The sequence below is a fragment of the Psammomys obesus genome, unplaced genomic scaffold (assembly GCF_907164565.1).
Source record: "Psammomys obesus unplaced genomic scaffold, mPsaObe1.curated_primary_1811, whole genome shotgun sequence".
Lineage (NCBI taxonomy): Eukaryota > Metazoa > Chordata > Mammalia > Rodentia > Muridae > Psammomys > Psammomys obesus.
In genome coordinates, this window is record NW_026590061.1 from 2,071,819 (window position 1) to 2,094,266 (window position 22,448).

A 22,448-nucleotide genomic window follows, 5' to 3' on the forward strand; every position below is an offset into this window, starting at 1 on the left:
TGACCAGTGCCCTTCTGTACTGGAAACAGGTTGGTTTTGAGAAGCTCCTCTCACCGTGTAGACAGAGCTGGTCTGCTTCTCACAGTGAGAGGAGCAACGGGCTGTGTGAATAGTTACACGGGGCCCTCCCAAGCAGCCACTAACAGCTCTGTATCCAGCACGGCTGTGCTTTCTGCTGAAGAGCAGACTTAAAAACTATTTCTCTGTAGGACAGGCAGAAAGCCAACGCTAGCAGGGAAACTGAAGATCAAGTTGAGCAGTACAAGAAAGTCATGGTCCTTTGCTTCAAAAAACAAAAACCCTGGAGCCGGAGAGCTGGCTCAGCAGTTAGGAGGACTAGCTGTCCTTCCAGAGCAGCTGGGTTCAGTTCTCAGCACCTTCATGCCAGCTTGCAACTATCTGTAAAGCCAGCCCCAGGGATCTGACACCTTCTTCTGGCCTCAGTGAATACTACACTGCTGTGGTGCACACACATGCAGGGAACACAAACAACCACACATATAAACAAATAAAACCTGAAAATCGCAACACTGAAGAGAGGGGGACCAAATGCTCATACTCTGTAGCACGTTTTCAAGCCTGAAGCTGGACAAAGAGCCTGGACTCTTCCTCCAGCTTGGAAAGCGCGTGTACAGGTTCGCCACAATCACTGAGCTTTAACAGCAGAGAATGACACTGGGCATGGCGGAGCCCACCGCTAATCCAGGCTGTGGGAGGCAGGGGCAGGCAGATCTCTGTGAGTTCGAGGCCAGCCTGGTCTACACAGTGAATTCCAGGACAGCCAGGGCTGCACAGAGAGACCCTTTCTCAAATAAATAAACAGCCTCTGCCCTGAGGACATCACAAAGAACGCACATGTTTTCACATCCAAATGCTGCTTCGGATTCATATTTGGGGTGGTTAATAATGGCTTGTTTTATTTGCCAATACTGAAAAGTCTCTCCCTAACCCCAAGAAAGCATCTAATTCAAAGCTCCTAAGCAGCTTGGGAACGGAAGCACTGCTGCCCTCTGAAAGTTCTGCCTGACCTGGTGATGACAGTCTACCACAAAGCCATACGCAACGCACACACGTATGGCTATGTGGCACAGTCACATGAGGTGATCACGGCTCAGATTCTCAGTCTATCCACGTCTGTGGCACACGCATAAGACTATGCATAAACTTCATGTAACAAAGCACGTTACCTCATGTAATGTGAATCATAACAGACGACGCAAACTTCCTGACAGTGCGGTAACAGTGATTCGCAAGCTAAGACACTGTCTTGGACTGTGCACTTCGAACATTAGAGATGCCGCACTGCCAGCACAGATGGAGGGAGGGAGGTACAGACACGCGGCTGACAGTCATCACACGCTCAGAGAGAAAATGTCCCACAAGCACAGTGAAATACACTCGGTCCCCACTGAAACAAGGAAGACATGATCCTGCCACGCCAGACACAGCGCCACTACAGCCAGGATTCTGCAGAAGCCAGCTCTTCCACCAAACCCTAGCACACCCTTCTGCAAGGGCATCTTACGAAGCCCGAGTGAACGCGCTCGGTCCCCTCAGCACGCCTCAATGTACATGGCTAAAGGCACTGGAGACGGCAGTGCCATCTCTGCCACATAACACGTCAGCATGTCGGCAGAGCTCCACACAGCAGCAGCCGGGCCCCAGTGAGGCCACCACAGAGCTGGAGGGGGCAGCCCAGGACGGGATCGCTGCTGGCCGACAGCTGTCCTCTCTTTACATTCCGCTTCCACGGAAGACAGAGACACACAACAGCAGGTAAACTCTGCAGCCTCAGGAGACTCCATCACAGTTCTAAGGAGGATACGAGAGAAAACATTTCCTACCCACAAGACACCTACCAGTCACTCATGAGGGAGATAACAAAATGGGGGTGAGTTACAAGCCACCCCTAACATGAAAGGCTTTGCCACAAGAAAAAGGCTAGCCCACTTTTTAAAACCATACCAGCCAAGGTCAACCCCAAAGCTTTCTCGCATTCTCCCAGTCTTTAAGAAATTTTCATGTTGTCGCTCTCTCTCTCTCCATTTTAGAAGAGGACAAATTTTTACATGCTTGTCCAGTAGGGCAGATTGAGAACGGGCAATGGATTCTAAAAGTCTTAAATACGTAATAGCCTTCACTAGTTCCACATTAAGCTTAAAGCTGGACAAATGATTCAGATAGGTGCAAAGAGTCTTCACAATGACGTTATTTTTATGAAAAGATGGAAATCATCTCTATGTCTAATCTGTCCATTAATCTGGGTTTTTTGTTTTGTTTTTGAACAAAAGGGCTCCTGTGGGCCAGGCTAGCCTCAAACTCACTATTTACTGTAACTGGTCTTGAAGTCTGATCCTTCCCCCTCAGCCTCCTGAGTGCTAAGATTACAGTGTAAGCCAAAGGCCTCACCTGAGATCCCCCTGTCAGGATAGGAGGTAGGACAGGCCCTGAGGAATTCCCAAGAGTTCATGACATGAACGGTGTGGCATTGTCAGGCACCTCTTCTTGTCTCACAGTGTCAGGTGTCAGTCCATGGTGAGGGATGGTGGCCAGGAAGGAGCCCTTGGGGAGGTGCCGTGCACAGGACACACTCCTTGTGATCTATGTCCTCCACCTAGGACACACACACACCCCACCTTTCCACAGAGTGCCCCCTCCTTTGCTCTCTCCGGCCGCCTATTATGTGTGGTCAGGGGCAAGAGCAAGTGAGCCGAAGTCACTGTCTTCAACCAAGCTGACTCCACACAGCAGAACCACGTGACCAGAAGAAGCTGATTTCACAAAGGCATGCTCTGACTGCCACACGTGTGCACACACGTATCATGCACACATACATGAGAATAGCAAGAAAACAACATAAATTAACCTCCTCAGTGCTGAACAACTTCAAAAATAAGTACATAAATAAACTAAAATGTTCAGGATTACTGTATTATCACGTGAAATAGGACCGGGGAGATGGCTCAACACACCATGAGGGGCAGAAGCAAGTAGTGGCTGCTTGTAACTCTTGCCTGGCAAGGCAGAACCAGGTCCACAGAAGCAGCTCTCTAAGGTAGGCAGAAACACGAGTGAGCTCTGGGTGTGCCTGAGAGCGCCTGCCTCAGCGAGTAAGATGGACAATGATTCCTGATATCAACTTCAGGCCCCTCACGTATGCACATGTGCGGGCGTGCACGCACACACACACACGCACGCACACACACACAAGCACACACGTATGTGTGCCCATGCACACATGCAAGCATACACACCATAATGCAAACATGCTCACACACACAAACATGCATGAAAATGGAAAAAGATAAAGGAAAAACAATTCTAAAACAAGGAAGCACACACAATTAGAGTCTCACTAAAATTGTTATCAACTGAAAGAAAAGGCAAAGCTAAAAATATTAAAAGCTGAAGCCATTAATGTTTTGTACACTACTAGATCCATTTCCTGTCCAGCATGGCACGGCCCTGCTATAGGATAATATGTCTTCCACAGTCTGCAAACAGCTGTCCTTGAACACAGTCATGGAACTGATCTTCAATATATAAGAAGCATTCAAGTCATGGACAAAGAAGTTTTTTCTTTGACCAAGTGCTTGTCATGTGCCAAGTATGGCATTCAGGGGGAAAAAAACAATTCATGAATTCTAATATGCTGACTTGGAAAGAGAAAAAAATTCAATGGTCTTATGTCTTAACTGTTAGAATTTTCAATTAAAACTTGTATTCAGTCCTTAGCACATCATTACAGTCTCCACTGGGAATAAAATAAAAAGAGCACAGAACCTACCTCTCTAAGACAGAGATTTAGAGGTTTCTTAATGTTCTGCAAAGTAAACTTATGCAATAGAAGGTCAGGTGTCATTAAAAATGCACAGAAGAAAAGCTAAGAAAGCAAGAATGGAATAGTAGCTCACAACTAACTAGAGTTATAGGGCCAACTACAGAAGGCAGGCTGTGTCAGAGCAGTGGCTGTCGACTTCCTAACACTGACCCTTTAACACAGGTCCTGGTGTGACCCCAACCATAAAATTATTTCACTGCTCCCGCAAAACTGTATTTCTGCCACTGTCATGAACTGTAATGTAAATGTCCGAGATGCAGGAGATCTGATACGCGACCCTCAATGATGTCAACTCCACAGATGAGAACTGCTGGTTAGAAAGCTGTGTAAACAATGTAGAATTCCATGTAGCTAAGAGAGGGCTGGAAGAAACGAGAAAAAAAACAGCCATGGAAAACAACAGAAGCACCATACCAAATGGAAGAGCCATGGTTCCAGCGGGCTGGAGCACAGCTTGTCTGGAGGGACGTGGGAGAAGAGTCTAGAGAGACACTTACAGCACTGCAAGCAATTTTGCTAACTCACCCTGTGGTGAGGGTCCCGCTGTCTCCAAAAACCTAGTTCTGTTATGCAAACATGTTTTTGTTTTAATCCCACGTGTGGGACAGGCTGCCTCAGACTGTCCACAGCAGCTGACTATTTGCCTCATGCGTGCTCTGGCAAGGGCGTGATTCTGCCAGCTAAGATAGTTTAATTCTGGGAACTCTAGAGAAGATTAAAACCACCAGAACCCCAACGGAGGAGGCACAGCTGTCCCTCCTGCTGGTTCCTGATCCTGCTGGTGGTGTTGCCATTTTTGTTAAGTGGTCGAGAGAAAGAACAAGAAGAAGTTGGAGATACTGTGACGAGACAAAGATTGAACTTGCCCCAAGGAACTCAATGCCCCTAATTAGCAGGAAGTCATCTAAAAAGATCTCAATGCCCCTCTCCCCACTAATCTTCTGTCTCTCCTATCTTGTGTTGGGGTGTTGGAAGGGATTAGGGTAGAAGAAGGGTTGGAAGACGGAAAGAGATAAAGAACCCAAATAAAGTATCATTGGGGGAAAAAAAAGCGCTACACAGCTCTCTGGGATTTTCTAGGCCAAGGAATAGCCTGGCCAGAGCTGCACTTTCCACAGGTAATATGGATACATGAGGAAGTAGAGAAGACAAGAAGAAACCACCTATAAGCTAATTTGAAAGTGAAGGCCTTCAAAGGAAGATAGAGATGGCAGTATCTACGTTTTAGAAGGAAAACGTCACTGAAATTGTGGAAGGGCCGTGAGGAGCTGGGTAGGCATGAAGGAGATGAAGGGAGCCCCATTCCAAGAGATGGAGCTGAGCCAGAGGCACCGATAGCAAAAGTACAGCAAACAGTGCTGATACCATACTTGGGATACAGTGATGGGAACAAGGAAAAACAGGTGGAAAAGTTATGTTCAAAGGTGAAAGTTCAAGCTGGCAAAGTCTCAGAAGCTCAAGACATGAAAGTAAGTCATGAAAGTAAGAGCTCAACTCAGAAGAAGCATGAAGGAGTGGGGAGATCCTGGGGATGTAAAGGAATAAGGAAAAGACAGGACGTGGAATTAAGAGAGGAGACAGAGACGTACAGTAAAAGTATGTTCTACATGTCTACGGAAATGCACAATGAAACATACTGGTTTGTTTACACAATTAATATGTGCAAAAAATGTAAAGAAGTAAAGGCAACAGCCGAGAATGGTGGTGACCGCCTGTAATCACAGCGCTTCGGAGTCAGAGGCAGAAGGATCAGGAGTTCAAAGGAAGCCTTGACTACATAGGTACTGAGAGCCTGACTGGCTGTCTGAGACCTTGTCTCAGTCAACCAACCAACCAAACCAGTGCAAAGCACTTCAAAATTCAATTGGCCATGATGGAGACAAGATGGGGTCCTCCTGAGGATGAAGACAAAGGATTGGGCTGGGGAAGAGGTGACGAAAAGATTCGCATTCCAAAAGTTGAGATGGGCCACCAGGACCAACAGCACAAGCACAGAGAGCATCGAGAAAGTACGGAGTAAAGGGGACAGCTTAAGTGTTTTTGCAGAGAAAAGAAAAAGTCATCAACAAAGAATTGATGGGACAGAAAACACAGAACACCTTGAAGACAAAGAAAGGTGACAAATGAGGGAAAGAGGCTGAGGTGGCAAAGGAAAGTGAAGGTCTGGCATTTAGGTGACTATCTGCCTGTTCAGTTATATAATCATAACTACTATGATTTCAACATGATCAGACTTCACACAGAAAAGCAGACATTTGAGTTTTTTAGTGAAAAAAGAAGAGGGAATAACACTAGGCCCAAGCTCCCATGGGGCAAAGGTCACACACACACACACACACACACACACACACACACCACACTTATAGCCCCTGCCTCGTTTGATTTAGTAATCTCAATGTCTCCTGCTGGCATTTGAATCTGTGACCCCTGGCCTGGATCTTTTCAATAAAAGGAAATTACATTGTCCTTAGAGACTAAGTGGGGACTGCAGAAAGAGACTTAAAAATTATGGGGAGGAAATCCTAACAGCTTCAAGAAAGTAGGTAGGAAGTCAAGAGATGTCTGTCCCTCTGCCAAGGAGAGACAGCAACTGTCACTCCGCCTAGCAGAAGCCACGATCTAGAAGCAGAGGAACAGGGCAGCCATGACATTAAACCAGACAAAAGCATCCAGGGTGCCAGGCAGGACCTCTGTGAGGACACTGGCCATTACCAACACCTAGAAAAGAGGTTGACAGGGCTGGTGGCCTGGGAGAAGGCAGAGAAAATGCAAAGAGGAGGGCAAAGACAAAAAAGGAAGGGGACTGGAAAGTAGGAAGACTCCCTCTGCAGGTTTTCTGGCAGCAAGTTGAAAACCATAGCTGTGCAAACTACTGGATGACAGACACATCAAGGCTAGGGGAGGATAAAGTGGAGCCTCTGAAGGAAAGCACAAAAGGGAAAAGCTAACCATGCAAATTAGCCTCATTCCCTCACCAATATTCAGTCTCTAGAAATCAACTACACCGACTTCTTTCCTCATTTAGAAAATAAAGTGAAAACAAGATGAGACTTGGTAAAGCGTGCTGAAATAAATTCAAAGCCCTGTACTTGTGAAATGAACCGGATGGGTGTGTTCCGTTCTGTCTGCTTTAAGGCCAGGGATGAAGCCCCTGGCCTTGCACATGAAAGTGTGCCACACCACTGTGCCACACCTCTGAGCCCCAAGGCAAATGCTTACGGTAAGAAGACTGTCTTTAAGCTGCCCTATTGGTTTACTCTCAGGCAGAAAGTATACTGGCCTTCTCACACGCAGAATGCTGTGTGCCCCTCCAGCTGAGAAGAGAAGCCCATGCTTACAAAGCACAGCACCCCAGGCTTACATGGCCCTGGAGAACCGGAAGGAAGCGGCTTACAGCTGGCTCCCCTGGGTCCGAACTCTGAGCTCTACATATCCCACAAGCCCGCTAATGCCTTTAAAGCACATACCCGAAATCACAAATTAAACAGACTTCTGCAGAACTCCACCAACAGGTGTTCTGACGGCCATGAGCGTCAGGACAGGAATGAGTGCTTCACCCCCACACACTGAGATGGCAGACTCGAGGCCCAGGATCCGCTACTTCCTCTCATAATGAAAACGGACTCAGAAGCCGTTTTCTTATCTTTAAAATGAGCGTGGGGACTTTAGAGAAGGCTCAGTGGGTAAAGGTGTTTGAAACCACGCTAATGATCTGAGTGCAATCCCAGGAACCCACAGGAGAGTACCAACGCCTTCAAGATATCGTCTGACCTTCTTCATACATGTACCGTGATGCACCCATGCACAAACACACTCTCTCTCTCTCACTCACACACACACACACACACACACACACACAATTTTTAAAATGTACTTCATTAAGACAAGAAAACCTCCAAATTGTGGAGTTTTTTAGTGAAAGTAAAGCAATCTTTTTAACAATCTAGGACATGTAAGGTAACAAGAGATTTTTTTTTCAGTACTAAAAACTGTGGTATAAATTGAACAGCTGAGCCCAAATCTAAAATACTCTGAAAGTTTGTGCACTCTTGATGCTCAGTCCAAAAATCTACACAAATATTCCAAAAATCTGAATAACTGAAATGTGAAAGACATCCCATGCCAAGTGTTTTAACAAGGGAGTCTCCTCTGGGAACACCCGCTGGAAAAGTCAGGGAAACAAGAAATGGCAGCACGCCCTGCCTCATGTCCAAGGAGATGGCACGTGTCCGGAGCCCTGAATTCCAAAGATGCATCACCATGCCCAATTCTCACACCAACCTTAGACCAACCTTAGCCTTAGACCAACCACCTGTTCAGAGTTTCCAACTGTCCTTCCAGAGACTATGACACCATTTCCCTACTCCTAAGACACTGGAACCATTTTTAAAGGGGTAAGAAAGGTTTTAAGAGCCAGAAATCCGGAAAGACTATAGAAACAGCACCTTCTGGACATGACAAAACATCCCAGCAGCTGCACAAGATCCAGCCAGTCCACATCCCAGCAAGGGAATCCGGATGCCCTGGCTGACGAGCTATTGACGGCTGATGGCTTCTGGGAGTCAGCTTCTCTAAGAGTGTGGCCCCTAGCAAAGCCCTCACACTCCACACCTGAGCAGATGGGCAGCACATGCTGAACTCAGGGGTTAAAAAGAAAGGAGGAGGACTGGAGAGGGCTGAGCTCCTGAGAGCACGCCGCTCTTCCAGGCGACCGGAACTTGACTCCTACCCCCTAGCACCTTACCAGGAGGCTCAAAAGCACCTGCAACTCTGGCTCCAGGGGAACCCAATGCCTCTGGCCTCCACAGGCACCCACACGCATGTAGCATGCACTCACAAAGACACAAACACATATACAAGTTAAATTAAAATAAAATCTTTAAAAAAACAAAGCTGGGAGGCAGAGCTGGGGGAGGAAATCTAGGAGGAGTTAGGAGGAGTAAGGGGTTAATATTATCAAAGTATACTATGTACATATATGAAATTCTCCAAGAATTCATAATTATATATATATATATTTATATTTATATTTATATATATGCATTTTTTTCTTTTTAAATTCCCTGATGACTTTTACTCAGAAAGCAGAGCAAAGGTAAGGCTGAGATAAACGTTAGGGAGAATCCATGAAGCTTCCTGCCGGGAGGCACGAGCACTCAACTGGGACCTGTGTATCACCAGTCAAGGCTCAGGGATACAGTGGAAGATTGAAGAGCACTGTGCGCTGCTAACATGAAGTCACAGCAACTGTGGCTCCAGCGCATGATGAAGCCGACAAGACCAGCCGGCTCCAACAGGCAGCATCAGCCCAACTGCACAGGTCTAAAAGCAGATGCCAAATGACAGGGAGCAGGGATACAGTGGGCGGAGGAAGTGGACTGGGGAATGGGGAGGATACAACAAAGAACGGTGAAATCTGTTTTTAAAAAGAAGAAAAGGCTATAAGGCAGGCAGAAGGAGCAAGTCTAGAATGATACCTCACACTTTGTTTTCTCTAAGAGCCCTCTGCCATTCCTAGAGAAATGTGGGTGCTCCCCCCAGACTCCTCTCTTCCCTTCCCTATCTCTACGGGGTCAGTGCATGAAGCAAGCACATCACCAGCTGCACACCAACACACCTGCCCTGCTTGTTAGCCTTTCCCACAGGTCTTGCCACTGAAACTTAACGGTGAAGGTAAAGCTCTTTCCTCAATGTGCCAAAATTACCAGGAATTCTCGCTTTGTGCTGTCAGGATTACTTGTAAACAGCTCCACCCACCCAGACTTACTCATTTTCTGTGTAAAAGGTACACAGGTCAGTGATGGGGTTCCGGCACAGAGAAGTGCAGTGGGCCCGTGTGCAGAACCTGACCTCTGCACGAAGGGAAAGCCCTGCACAGGCTGTCCTGTCACTACAGGAGCCTTGGCCGTGGGCATCTGATGCTCTGTTTGAAAGGACAATTACAGTGTTTGGGGTTTTGAGGAAGAAGGATAAATAACTTTACCATCTCCTAGTCTATGTGCCCTTGCTGGAGAACGTCAACTTGGCCCACTTACACTTATTTTTCATGTTGGGAAATAGCAGGTTTCTTCACACTGATGCTATGTATGTGTATAGAAACTTCACTATTTAATTTTCATGTCTGGAAGGAGAAGCATATAATTACACCATGAGGCATACCTATAATTAGGCTTTCTAATACCACAGGTATCCCTACAGTCCAGCTGTAAGACAGCAGAGGGCTCTGCCCGTGTTACTCCGTTCACTTCTCCCTCCTAGGCCAGCACACCCCTCAGGCCTCAGGAAACAGGAGAAAATCTCAGCTAAGAGGTGTGTTTGTTTAATCAAGAAATTAAGCTGTTATAATTATCAGAATTTGCCATCGATGATCTTTTTGTACATATTTGGTAATAGTTAAAAAACATTATAAGTAGAGCTGAAGAGATTGCTCTGCAGTGTTTACTGTATCATCATAAGGATCAGATCCACTGCACCTACATAAATCCAGGACAGCAGCGTGAACCTGTAATCTCAGACCCAGAAAGGGGCAAATGAGGAACCCTGGGGCTTGCCAAAATGATGAGCCCCAGGTTCAGTAAGAGACCCTGTATATATAAAAAAAAAGTGGAGAGTGATTGAGGAACACATCCATCAATCTCCAGCCTCACACACATAAGTGTTCACACACACGTAAACCAACTTCCTATATTGTTGTCCCCTGGGAAGAGGAGAGAAGAGTAGCTCTATCCATTTCTGCGCATATGGTCTGACCAGCCTTATTTTAAAATAGCACTTTCTGAGAACCAAACACTTTCAGAAAAGCACAGATCTGAGGAAGATCACAAAGTGTGAGGAACAGCATGAGCATGCTAACAAAGCGCTTACACATGCAAATAACTCAGCTCACACTCAAGACAGTCAGAGGCTCCACTTAGAACTCCCGGACAGTGGGAATTCTCCCAGGATCACAGAAGGCAGCTCATGTTCCAATAATCGTATGTTTGTGCCCATTAAGTCTGAATCTCTCATTTCCAGTACAAACTCTCCAGGAACGTGCCGAGTACTTAGTAGGCGAAGCGCATGACGCCTACACGGCTGCCACTTCCCTACTAGCTAAGAGGCAAAAGCAGCACTCATACAATACACAGAAGGCAGACGGAGTTGTTTGTGGTTGGTGTTGTTTTCTTTGAGACAGGGTTTCCCTGTATGGCCTTGAACTCACAGAGATCCACCTGCCCCTGCCTCCAGAGTGCTGGGATTACAGGTGTGTGCCACAACCTCCTGGCAAAAGGCAAACTTTTAGAACAGTAGATGTGACCTGCCCAGTGAGCATCCGTGAAAAATACCATCTTCCAGCCCTGCGTCTGTCAGACTTGCTGTTAACTCTTCAGATCACCCCTTCCCTCTGTCAACGCAAACACTAAGATCACTATGGTGTTATTCCCCAAACTCTCAATTTCATACAAAAAAGAAGATCTATAGGAGAAAAGAAGTTTATCATTTACTCATTAATTTAAAAATAAATCAAACACCGGGTTACGGTGGTGCACACCTGTAATATCAGCACTTGGGAGGCAGAGATAGGCAGATCTCTGAGTTCAAAGCCAGCCTGTCTACAGAGCAAGCCAGGGCTACTTTGAGAAACCTTGCCTCAAAAAAAAAAAAATAAATAAAATAAATAAATAAATAAATAAATAAATGAAGCAACGAAAAGATTCATTTTTTCCTAAATAAATATGAAGCCAGTCATGAGGGATTTTCACAGAAGAGAACTCAACACAATTTCAGTTTTCAAAACTAAAGAAATAAAATCCAAGCCACTGAGGTATACAGTAAGCCCCACAAGAGGACACGGATTGGGTTGGATAAGGCGGATACTCACCACTGAGTTCTGATTCACAGTCCTTCCCTCATCCCAGCAAATGTATGCACTCTGCATCATTCTAAGAAATCTTGCTTGAAAACTAACGCATAAAGTGAGGCGGTCTGTTGGGTCACTCTGTCATTCAGCACATTCTCTCCTTCCCAGCCCAGGGTCAGTAGTCGGAGCTGTATCAGTCTCCCTGACCTCAGGAAGGAAGGACAACGCACCGCAGAACAAGAAATAATAAACCCAAGGATTTGCAGCCCTGGGCCAGTAGCGCACACCTATGATCCCAACAGTCAGAGAGACAGGCAGGTGGATCTCTGTGAGTTTGAGGCCAACCTGGTCTACAGAGTGAGTCCAGGACAGCCAAGGCCACAGGGAGAAACCCTCTCTTGAAAAACAAAAAAGAAAAACAAAAAAAATTTCCACTTTCAATTCCATAACCTAATTACCTACCAAGGCTTTAAAACAAAATCTATGCAGCTGGGATTTGGTCTCTCATCCCTTTCTGGCTATTACTGTGGCAGTGGCTGTCTAGTGATACTGCAAAACCAGTTTTTCCATTCTGTGCCAGCAAATATTATCATTGGCAGAGTGGAAACAATGCTCTAAGCACCAAGTTTAACAGTACTTGTTTTGTAAAATATTGACACATCTCCTTAACATACACAGAATGGACGCTTCTCCTTTGAGTGGCTAAAGAAAATACTGTTAGCCGTTTACATGTGTGTTAGAAATTAATTTACAGTTACGGTGTGAGAAATTAAAAGCCTGTGTTAAAGGTTTCGTTTCCTGAGCAGATCTTAAACTTAGCCTATCAACCACAAAGGATTACTCAAAACCATTACATTATGCCAAGTAAATACTTCATCCCAGTAGCAACAGACGTCTTCAGGACGCAGCTTTAGTCACTAACCCAGCTGCTAATTCCAGAATATTCTGTATTCATTATTCATAATTCAACTTAAGCTTCACAAATAAGATCCAGACTCTAAGCCTAACACTGACAAGTACCTGCTTTTCATACATACGTCAGTGTCAGTACACATTTACACACACATAAAATGTAGCCTAGTATAAGAGCCCACCTACAACTTCATGTAAAGGGTAGCTTTAAAACAGAAATACGCTTGCCAATCTGAGCAGAAAAATGCCGTAAAGTGGGGCTCTTCCTCCCCCAATTCTTAAGAACACTCGAGTCGTGGAAAGTCGAGCTTGCTAACAGAGGAGAACTCTGGATCAGCAACCCCGGAGCTACCTCAGAGCCAGGAAACTGTTCCTCTGCAGAGAAAGAGGAAGAGCTGAGTCAAAATAACTTTTACCTTCAATCCTGATTTATGGTTTCCTCCAAAACAAAAAGGAAAATATCTGCCAAGCAAGGCTCAGCTTTCACATCAAAAAAAAAAAAAAAAAGAAAAAGAAAAAAACCCCAAAAACTGAAGCAGTATTTTTGCATATAATATCACTGCTATTTAATCCACTCAAGTAAAATCAAAGCAAATAGAGGAGTAAAGACTGCACAGCCCCACAGGAGTAAGACAGGGCCTCTTCACCAGTCCCGCAGGAGTAAGACAGGGCCTCTTCACCAGCCCCGCAGGAGTAAGACAGGGCCTCTTCACCAGTCCCTCCTTTCTATGGTGTGTGAAGCTTTGGAAGAGCCCGTGGGCCACTCTTCTGACATCCTGAAAGGACAGCGGGCAGAACAGCTCCAGAATCATAAACCCTCACCATTGAGGAGTCCAGGGCCAGGGCGAGGATCAAGATCAAGCATTTTCCAGGAGGGTCGGCTGGTTGGTTCTGTTTGCTTTAGTTGGGGTCTTGTTCTACAGACTGGCTCTGGACTCACGGCCTCCCATATCCACCTCTTGAGTGCTGACAGTAACACGGGTCATGCTGCTCACCCAGCCGTGGCCAATGTCTTTTCTGAGACACCCGAATGAGTCCTGCCACCCTTCTGAACTCAGGCCTCACTGCAGCCCCACGCTCTTGTAAAGACTGTTCTCAGGATCACACGTGATCAGCTCCTTCTGCTCAGCACACAGATGAGTGCTGGAAACCAACAGCCCTGCTTCCCCTTAACCTCTGCGGACTCCAGAACTCTGGCTCTTCCAACCCCGCCTGCAGGAGCACTTGCAGGCTCTGGTCAACATCATGTCCGCACCCTAGCGCTGAAAGCACGCCAAGTGGGCAACACTCCTCTTTAAACAGAGCAGGGCAAAGCCTCCAGATGCAGACAGAGGCTCCAGCCAGGAGCACAAAAGGCCATGACTGCACATCAGACACTAACCTGCATTCACCTGTTAACCCCAGCTGGCTGAGTTCCTGCTTGCACTGACACTGCACTTTTGGCTTGCGCTGAAATACAAACCTCGAGAAGTTTTAGGCAAACCAAGTTGTCCCCATTTTAGACTTTTTTTTTAAGTGCAGATTTACACTATGTAGCTGTTAAAGTTGGTCAGCATCCAGGCTGCTTTCTGGATTTTGACTATCACCAGTTGTCTCTCCCAGATATACTTCAACCACAGCCTCCAGCCAGTCACTGACTAAAAATGCTAAGAACCTCATGGTGAGTGCGACTGAGCCCCAAACTGTGAATATACACACAAACACACATCTTCCTACCAAAAAAATTACAAAACTTCAGAAGGCAACTTGCTCTCAGTGCAGTGAGCAATTTCACTAGGACAAGGGATCTGGGGACAATAGGGAAGACATCACTGGTTAAAACACGGCCACTCTTGCCGCCTGCACTCTCTCCCCTCACCCTTCTCGATCATGCTTTGCCGGACTCAGGGATCTCAACAGGACTGCCGGTCAGTGAGCTGCCAGTCCGTGAGCTGCCAATCTGAAGCCATTCTCCTTCCATCTACTCCCTGGGCAAACCAGACAGGTGTTGTTAAGCAGGACTTGCTCCTAGGTGCAACTGCATGGAAGTGCTGGCACTCCCACAGGACGCCTTTCCCTGCCCTGCTCGGCTCCGTGAGATGGTGTTTATTCAGCGAGTGCTGACCCACTGACTCCTGAAACAGGTTTAAATAATGCGTAATTCCTAAAGCATTTAGTGATTCAATTTGGAAGGCCTAGAGGGACAGAAAAGAAAGGAAGGAGGGAGGGAGGGAGGGAAGGAAGGAAGGAAGGCATCACTTCAGCATTGGCAGAAGACTACTCCCCTCTATCCACATACCCGTTCACAAAGAGTGTCACCTGAAAATGCAGTCAGATGTTTGGAGAAGTGCTGAGAGGCCAGACTCAGGTGATGAGAGCGGCGCCCCTGTCGTTGTGTGCCCCGTCCCTGAGGGTAAGGCTTCATGTAATCAGGGCCCTTCTTAGTGGCCTGTGGTCCTATCACCAATTCACAGGAGATCCACCTCTCCTGGGGGGTCACCACAAAACACAGGGGTTACTGAAGAACTCCTCAAGTTCCAGTGGCTTTCCCGACACTGTCAAGAGGCACGGTGACCCCATGCACAGAGAACTCTGCACAGAGCACTCAGGACGTCACAGCAGAAGGTACACAGGTTATCCAGCCCAGCAGCCAATGGCCTACAGGCTCTAGGCTGATGGACGGCAGTGGCAGCCAGTAAACCAGAAATGGCTGTGGCAGAACCAACAGAGCCTGGCACAGAGCAGCATTCACCAGGGCGCAGAAGAGCGCTGTGGGCCCAGGGAAGCAGTAATACAGGCAGCACCGTTCACGGCCAGCAGGAAGGCTCAGCCTAGTCCTTCACTGTCTTATCATCCTCAAACTGCTCATCTGTAGTTTCAGTCCACCTCTGTCATTTAGTTCAGTTTTATTCAAATTAATTGAGATGCAAAGATTCTCAGCTTGGATAATCTTTAGCCAGGCTCCTAAGCCTTCTCTTGGGCACATCTGTGCAATTCCTTAATTGCTCTAGGAAATGGAAAGATCTAAATTATAAATAAAGCCAGTTCCTCCATGCTAACCAGCGTGAGAGACCTGGAACTAGGGAGGTCTGTAATGTAGGGCAAGTGCAACTATTTTCGGCAGCACGTTTCCTAGGATGGAGAGACAAGCATTCCCATTTCAGTTAAGGCACCACTACCCCCCTTAGGGGGTCCCTTCATAAAAGCCCTTCATAAGTCTAGTGCCCATATGGAACTTGGCATCCCTCACCAGAACACACACTTCTGGAGCCCAAAACAGGTCTGTCTTGATTATAAATAAGCCTGACTATCATGGTACAGAATTTATATTAGGACTAGCTATGTGACCTTGTCCTAAGAGTATATCGCTAGTCTGTGTGTCTGTTTCTCATTTGAAAATTAGAATAAGTACCAATCTAGGAGCTGGAGAAATGACTCAGCAGTTAAGAATGCTTACTGCAGGCCTGGAGAGATGGCTCAGCAGTTAAGAGCACTGGCTGCTCTTCCAGAAGATTCCCAGCACCCAACACATGGTAGCTTACAACTGTAACTCCAGTTCCAGGGATCTGACACCCTTACATAGACATACAGGCAGGCAAAACACCAATACATATTAAATAAATAAAAATAAATAAATCTAAAAAAAAAAAAATAAAAGGATACTTGCTACTTTTCCGGAGGACCCGTTTGTTTCCAGCACCCATATCAGCCGGCTAACAACCACCTTTCACTCCAGCTCCAAGGAAGCTTATGAACTCCAGAGGCATTTGTACTCTTGTGCCCATAAATCCAGACACAGACACACACATACATATATACATAAAATAAAATACACCTTTCAAAGCAGGGAGAGAGTGCCTATGTCCACTGTTTAGGGGTCCAGCTCAGACAGTTCTAAAGGCCGCAAGTGCTCCTCGCTAGCTAACAAAGGAGAGCTCCGCCACTGGAGCCAATAAACACCCACTGTCACTATCACCGCCTCTTTTCAGTTCCACATGCAGTTGTCACTCATTTGTGCCTGATTTAATTTGCCTTCATAAATTAGAGGTAGTAAAAACTTGTGTGTGATGGGGGCATGGGGACCCACAAGGTCTGAAATCAGGTGTAGCTGGGGTAGAACAGAATCAAGGCTCTGCTGCTTACAATTCAATAAAAAGTCATCTGTTTACATTTCTCTTTCCTTTTTTAAAAAAAGATTTATTATGTATACAGTGCTCTACCTGCACGTGTGTCTGCCCACCAGCTCTCACTATAGATGGTTGGGAGCCACCACGTGGTTGCTGTGAGCTGAAATCAGACCTCTGCAAGAGCAGCCAGTGCCCTTAACACCTGCGCCACCTCTCCAGCCCACATTTTACTTTCTGACAAACTAGAATGTATTTTGCCATTAGTGGTAACTTCTGTTCAGGGTTCGTCTCAGGCAAGGTACTTATTCTCATAAAACTGGCAAAACCACCCATATCTCTTACAGTTACAGTCGGGAAAGATATAACTGTAACTTAACATACATGTTGTATAACAAAGCACAAATAACCACACAAATGACTGACTGCATCACACATCTGGTGCTGCCTAAGTAGGAAATGCTAAGAATTGGATAAGTATTTCCATGTATTTACAGACACACAGCTTGTGCTGGACAGACAGATCGGCAGTTAAGAGAACTGGCTGCTCTTCCTGGAGACCCAGGTTCAATTCTGAGAACCCACATGTCAGCTCACAACAGTCTGTAGCCCCAATTCTAGGAGATCCAGCATCATCACACAGAGACACACATGCAGGTCAAACACCAATGCACATAAGACAAAATTAAATCTTAAACAAACAAACAAATATTAACCCTGGAAATATCTGGCGAACATGTTTGAGCATGCAGAAATCCTGCTTGAGGTGGTTTGTTTGGTTTTTTTGTTTTGTTTTGTTTTGTTTTTCAAAGATCAGGAGCTAAATACAAGAACCCTCCAACAGGACAATATTTGTACACCCAACACCGTTTGTGAGGACCTGCAGATTTAAACACCTGCCAAAGCCTAATGTTACTAACCAGCCCCCTTCTGTGGCCCTTAAGATCCCAGCTCTTGATGTGGCTGAACACTGGCTCAGAGACTATACACTGGGGCCTGAGAGGAAAGGAAAGCACTTTTTACAGATTCAACTCTAGCTCTTAGTGTGCAGCAGTGGAAATCCTTACTCGCTAGGACCAGCTGACTCTTTTACAATCACCTGCTTTCCTGAGGTCCAAGCTTCTATGTCAGCCTGGTTGCCAGCCTGCCCTGACCACTGCGTCCTCCCTCCTGAGGACACTGTGCAACTGTGCAGTGGGACACTTCCTGGTCCCACCCTCAAACAGCCAAGAGCATCCTCCCCGGGGAGGGTGTCAGGCCTTCCTACTGCAGCAGAATGAGGCCAAGGTGGGGTAAGAGGGTGGCGCGGCACTGTGTGGGATGAGTGAGAGTTTCCAGTGGTTTCTAAGCCCAGCCAGCCCTGCCTCTTTCCCACATCTGCAGCCAGTCTTGAGTGACAAGCTTCTCGCTCGACCTTTTCCCACTTCTTGTCCTGACTTACTTCCCAGATGTGTAGGCAACCCTGCAGATCACTTCTGGTCCAGCTCTTCTTGACGGACTTTTAAAAACTCTGGTTTTTCAAAAATTTTTCTTCTAACAATGGTCACTTTTCTGCTCGGCACCGAGCTTCCTGCCAGGAAAGTCTTCTTTCATCCTTTGCAGACATGAGTCACACGGGAAGGCACAGCTGGAGATGCCTCAGTAAGGCTGTACATGAGGAAATGGTCTAACATGGGCAGCCTGTAGGCACGTGGTACAGGCATGTTCAAAAGACCACAGAAGAGCTCCACAGGCTCTAGGGTCACACAGGAGAAGACCAGCAAGTCTTCTAGAGAAGCACAAACATCGCAGAAGCAGCTTCAGCCTTTTTCACCACAACTGTAGCACAAATTTCCCTTCTAATTCTATACTCTCTTATTTCTAGCCAACACAGTAAACCAGCTGGCAGGTCAGCCATTTCACATCCCAACAATCAAACTGCCAACATCCCTTAAAGAGGTTCAAAGGTGGGTGTTTTTATACAAAACCTGTCACCATAGCAACTTGGATCTGCTCAGTTTCTGAACAGAGAACAATGAACTATTTATCTTTCCACTGCAAACATCATGGACACAGGTTAGAAACATCTTCCTCCACCTGGCGTTAGAGAGCTCCATCCTCAGAATGGAGATCAAAGCAAAGATTACAAAAGCTGTCCAGGAGCTGACGGAGGCTTCCTGGGAAGCCACACACACACACAGAGGCACGCTCACAGACACATACATCAATACACCAGCACAAACCAGCATACCATCACTTTGGCTGTGTACCAAAGCCAAACCATCAGGACACCCGATCTATTGATCAATTAGGTAGATAGAAGCTACAAGCCCTTCACTCACCGGGAGAAAAGAAAGCAGGTCTGTGCTCACTTCTGCAGACACGACTCACTCTGGGAGGGGTAGGAGCTTCTGCGTTGGCCTTGCTCACTCACACCACAAACCATGACAGACACTTTGAGAAATTTGCTGAACACAAATGATTTTGGGAAATGCCAGGAGCTGACTCCTACTTTACCAAAGCAGAGCAACTTTACCTTTCTGCAAGAGAACTCTGCTACAATTTAACTCTGGAATGTCCCCCACAGGCTCATCACAGTTTCCTGGTTTGACTGTTTAGGGGACATTCCAGAACTTTGGGGACATAGGCCAGTAGGAGGAAGTGTAGGAGGACATATCTGCCTCTGACTCCATCTGGCTCTCTGCTTCCTGGTCTGGCCACCATGTAAGACGCTTGACCACACTCCTACCATGGAGCCTCTCTGCCATGCCATGAAGGACTGAGCCCTCTGAAGCTGCGATCCACACAGATCTTTCCTCCTTTAGAAATTGCTTCTGTCAGGGGTTTGACACAGTGACAAGAAAAGCAACCAAAAACAAACTCATCAATCCCAACCCACAGGCACGACTAAAATATCCTAGCAGTGGTTTGGAATATCAGGGGGACATAGACTCTTCTCCATTGTCCTCCACTCTCCATTTCCCTGGAAGGGTCCAGGTTGGTACTTTCCGTGTCTTACCTGCTTGTTTGCCTTTTGTGATGACTGATGTTCCACCAGTTCTGTAAGCACCAGTTCTGTAAGCACAACATAAATTAAGTGTTTCAGAAACTTAATACAGAATTAATGCTCTGATCATTCAGTAATTCATGCTTGGGAAAAATTACTCAATTTGGGGTCAGCCATTTCATAAATACAGAAGCTAGGCCCCATTACCCCACCATCAGGCATAAACCACTAAGTGTCTGTGAACTTCCAAACAGCTACAGACCTGCTGTTTAATAATTAACAAAGGGGTTGTGATCTCCCCGTTAGGCTCCAAGGTCCAAGTTCTCTGAGCCCGCAGATAAAGTGCCTGGCCACAGACCACACTTGCATTTGTTTCCTTTCCAGTGGTTAGACAACTTGGGACAATCTAAAGGACACAGCACAGCCCACTCGACGCCACCTCAGAGCTCCTAGTGAGCCCAATCTAGCAATCCAGGTTTACAGAGTTACTGTTAAGTTGTGCCGCCTCAAAAGTCTTATGAAGGCTGCAATCTGAAAAATACTTATTAGGTAGCCATCATTTAACGACTACAAATGCTTGACAGTCAGCTCAGATGACTTTCTGAACACCAGGCCAAGATAGTCAACAGCGCAGGACTTAAATGGTAAACAGGACTACAGCAAGACTGGGCAAAACTAACTGTGCATATCGCAGCACCGCATGCCAATACGAACTGCCACTGGTACACAGTACCCAAGCTGGCACTGCCAACTTCACCCACAAACCCCAGCAGACTCACCCACTCAGCCTGCTAATCCAGTTGAGAACAGCTCTTAAGTATACAGTGAGCTTTGAGCACCGGTCCAAACCTTCACTACCAAGTACAGGGCTTGGGGCTGATACTGATGACGCGGTAGAAAGTTTAGGATCCCCAAGAGAGCAGACAGAGGAGGCACTGCAGCTGGACTTGTAGCTCCTGCATTGCCTTGCCCGGGAAGCTGCATCTTCTTTTTTAAATATATTTATTTATTTTTTATATTAATCACAGGTTATCTACTTTGTATCCCAGCCGTAGCCCCCTCCTTCATTCCCTCCCAACCCCACCCTCCCTCCCTCATCTTCTCCCTGACCCTTTCCAAGTCCACTAATAGGGGAGGTCCTCCTCCCCTTCCATCTGACACTAGCTTATCAGGTCTCTTCAGGACTGGCTGCAATGTCCTCTTCTGTGGCCTAACAAGGCTGCTCCTCCCTTGGGGGGGGGGGGGTGTCGAAGAGCTCACCACTGAGTTCATGTCAGAAATAGTCCCTGTTCCCCTTATTAGAGAACCCATTTGGATACTGAGCTACCATCAGCATCTTCTTTCAGAAAACCGCAAGAGGCTGCCTGAGATGCATGCAGACTCCAGTCCAGTTGGGGATAAGGGACTCGTGTCAGAGCACCAGAAGCCGAAACAAAAGCATGCCTACTTCTTATTACCAGACAGCTGGGGTCAGGTTGTTTAAAGGGAGAACATATAGCCTTACATTTCTGCCTAATGGTTTTCAGTATTTTCCACCTGCTCTCATTTTTGAGCCTGCCAGCCTTCCCTATGAAAGCTGGCCTGGAATTGTTACACTCACTCTAAAACTGGCACGGCTTGTCCAAGACCACACAACTTACCAATATTAGGGTCAGACATCATCATCATCACCATCAAGATTACAATTACATCATTTCCGTCTCTCCTTTCCTCCCTCCAAAGACTGAGGTTTTATTATGAAAGTTCTAATTTGTGTATGTTTTTCTTTAAATCTGTATACAAAACCCTGAAAGCTTGGCTCCTCCTGCTTCTCTATCCTCACCTTCATGCTGGATACAACATTTCAGAGGAACGAGGACTGTTAATCACACAAAACCCTGGGGAAGAGCACACATCACCAAGATTACCCCACCTCCCTGACTCTAAATCATCCAGCACAGCTGACAGAGGTTGACAGAGTCATGCTCAGCAACACTGACCTCCACTCCACCACATGTCAAATGCATGTATGTGGAAGGGTTTAAAGAGTTCCCAGACTTCTCAGACATAGTAACTGTTCTTGGGAAAAGCTGTCCCTGGTCACCAGTGCTGTCTGCTGTCACGTGAGGTGCTTGCAAGGTTTACTCATGCCAAGTTGGCATTCTGTTTCTACAGTAAAAGATGCTGGGACAGAGGAAGTCAGAAAGGGTATCTTCATGTCATCAACAGAGACTCACACTCGGGGCAAACTCTAATGAAAGCTAATCACTCCATTTACTCCACTGGCCAACCAGCCAACAAGACACAAGACACCTGACAAAACTCAGTGTGCCGGCATGCACCAACCCTGCTGAGTTTCAAAGGGCGGAGCTAACATAACTTCAAGTGGCCAGCAGAACTGCTGCTGGGCTCCTACTGCAGGATCATGAAGTGCTCTCTTCGGTCGTTTCAGTCAATTCACTGCTGAAGTGTAACATGAGGCTGGAGAGATGGCTCTTTCAGAGGACCCAGGATCAATTCCCAGCACACACATGGCAGCTCCCAGCTGTTGGTGACACCAGTTTCAGGAGATTCGATGCCCCTTGTGGCCTCTGTGGACACCAGAATGCATGTGGTGTGCAGACATGCATGCACACAGAACAGCCATGCACAGAAAATAAAATAAAATCCTTAAAAATGAAATGCAACCATGGCTTCAGGGATCCAAATTAAATAAAGCATGGAGTTAGAAAACATTATTTTAAAGATAATTCCCAATGAATGTCTTTCTTAACTCTGTAAAGGCTA

The 22,448-nt window shown here is 46.4% G+C and overlaps 1 protein-coding gene across 11 annotated transcripts in view; it reads right to left on the reverse strand.

Moving 5' to 3' along the window:
• Ppfibp1 (PPFIA binding protein 1) overlaps positions 1–22,448 on the reverse strand; it is a 129,547-nt gene that overhangs the window by 90,670 nt on the left and 16,429 nt on the right. For 6 of the 11 annotated variants that reach the window (XM_055605588.1, XM_055605593.1, XM_055605592.1 and 3 more), the window contains exon 2: positions 19,695–19,750. The exons of 2 other annotated variants lie outside the window; for them this stretch is intronic. The gene's annotated coding sequence lies outside the window, so the exon portion shown is untranslated. Of the gene's footprint in view, positions 1–14,451; positions 14,489–14,871; positions 15,142–19,694; positions 19,751–22,448 lie in introns of those variants that run through there. 3 more of the 11 variants (XM_055605586.1, XM_055605589.1, XM_055605590.1) reach the window with 3 other exon arrangements.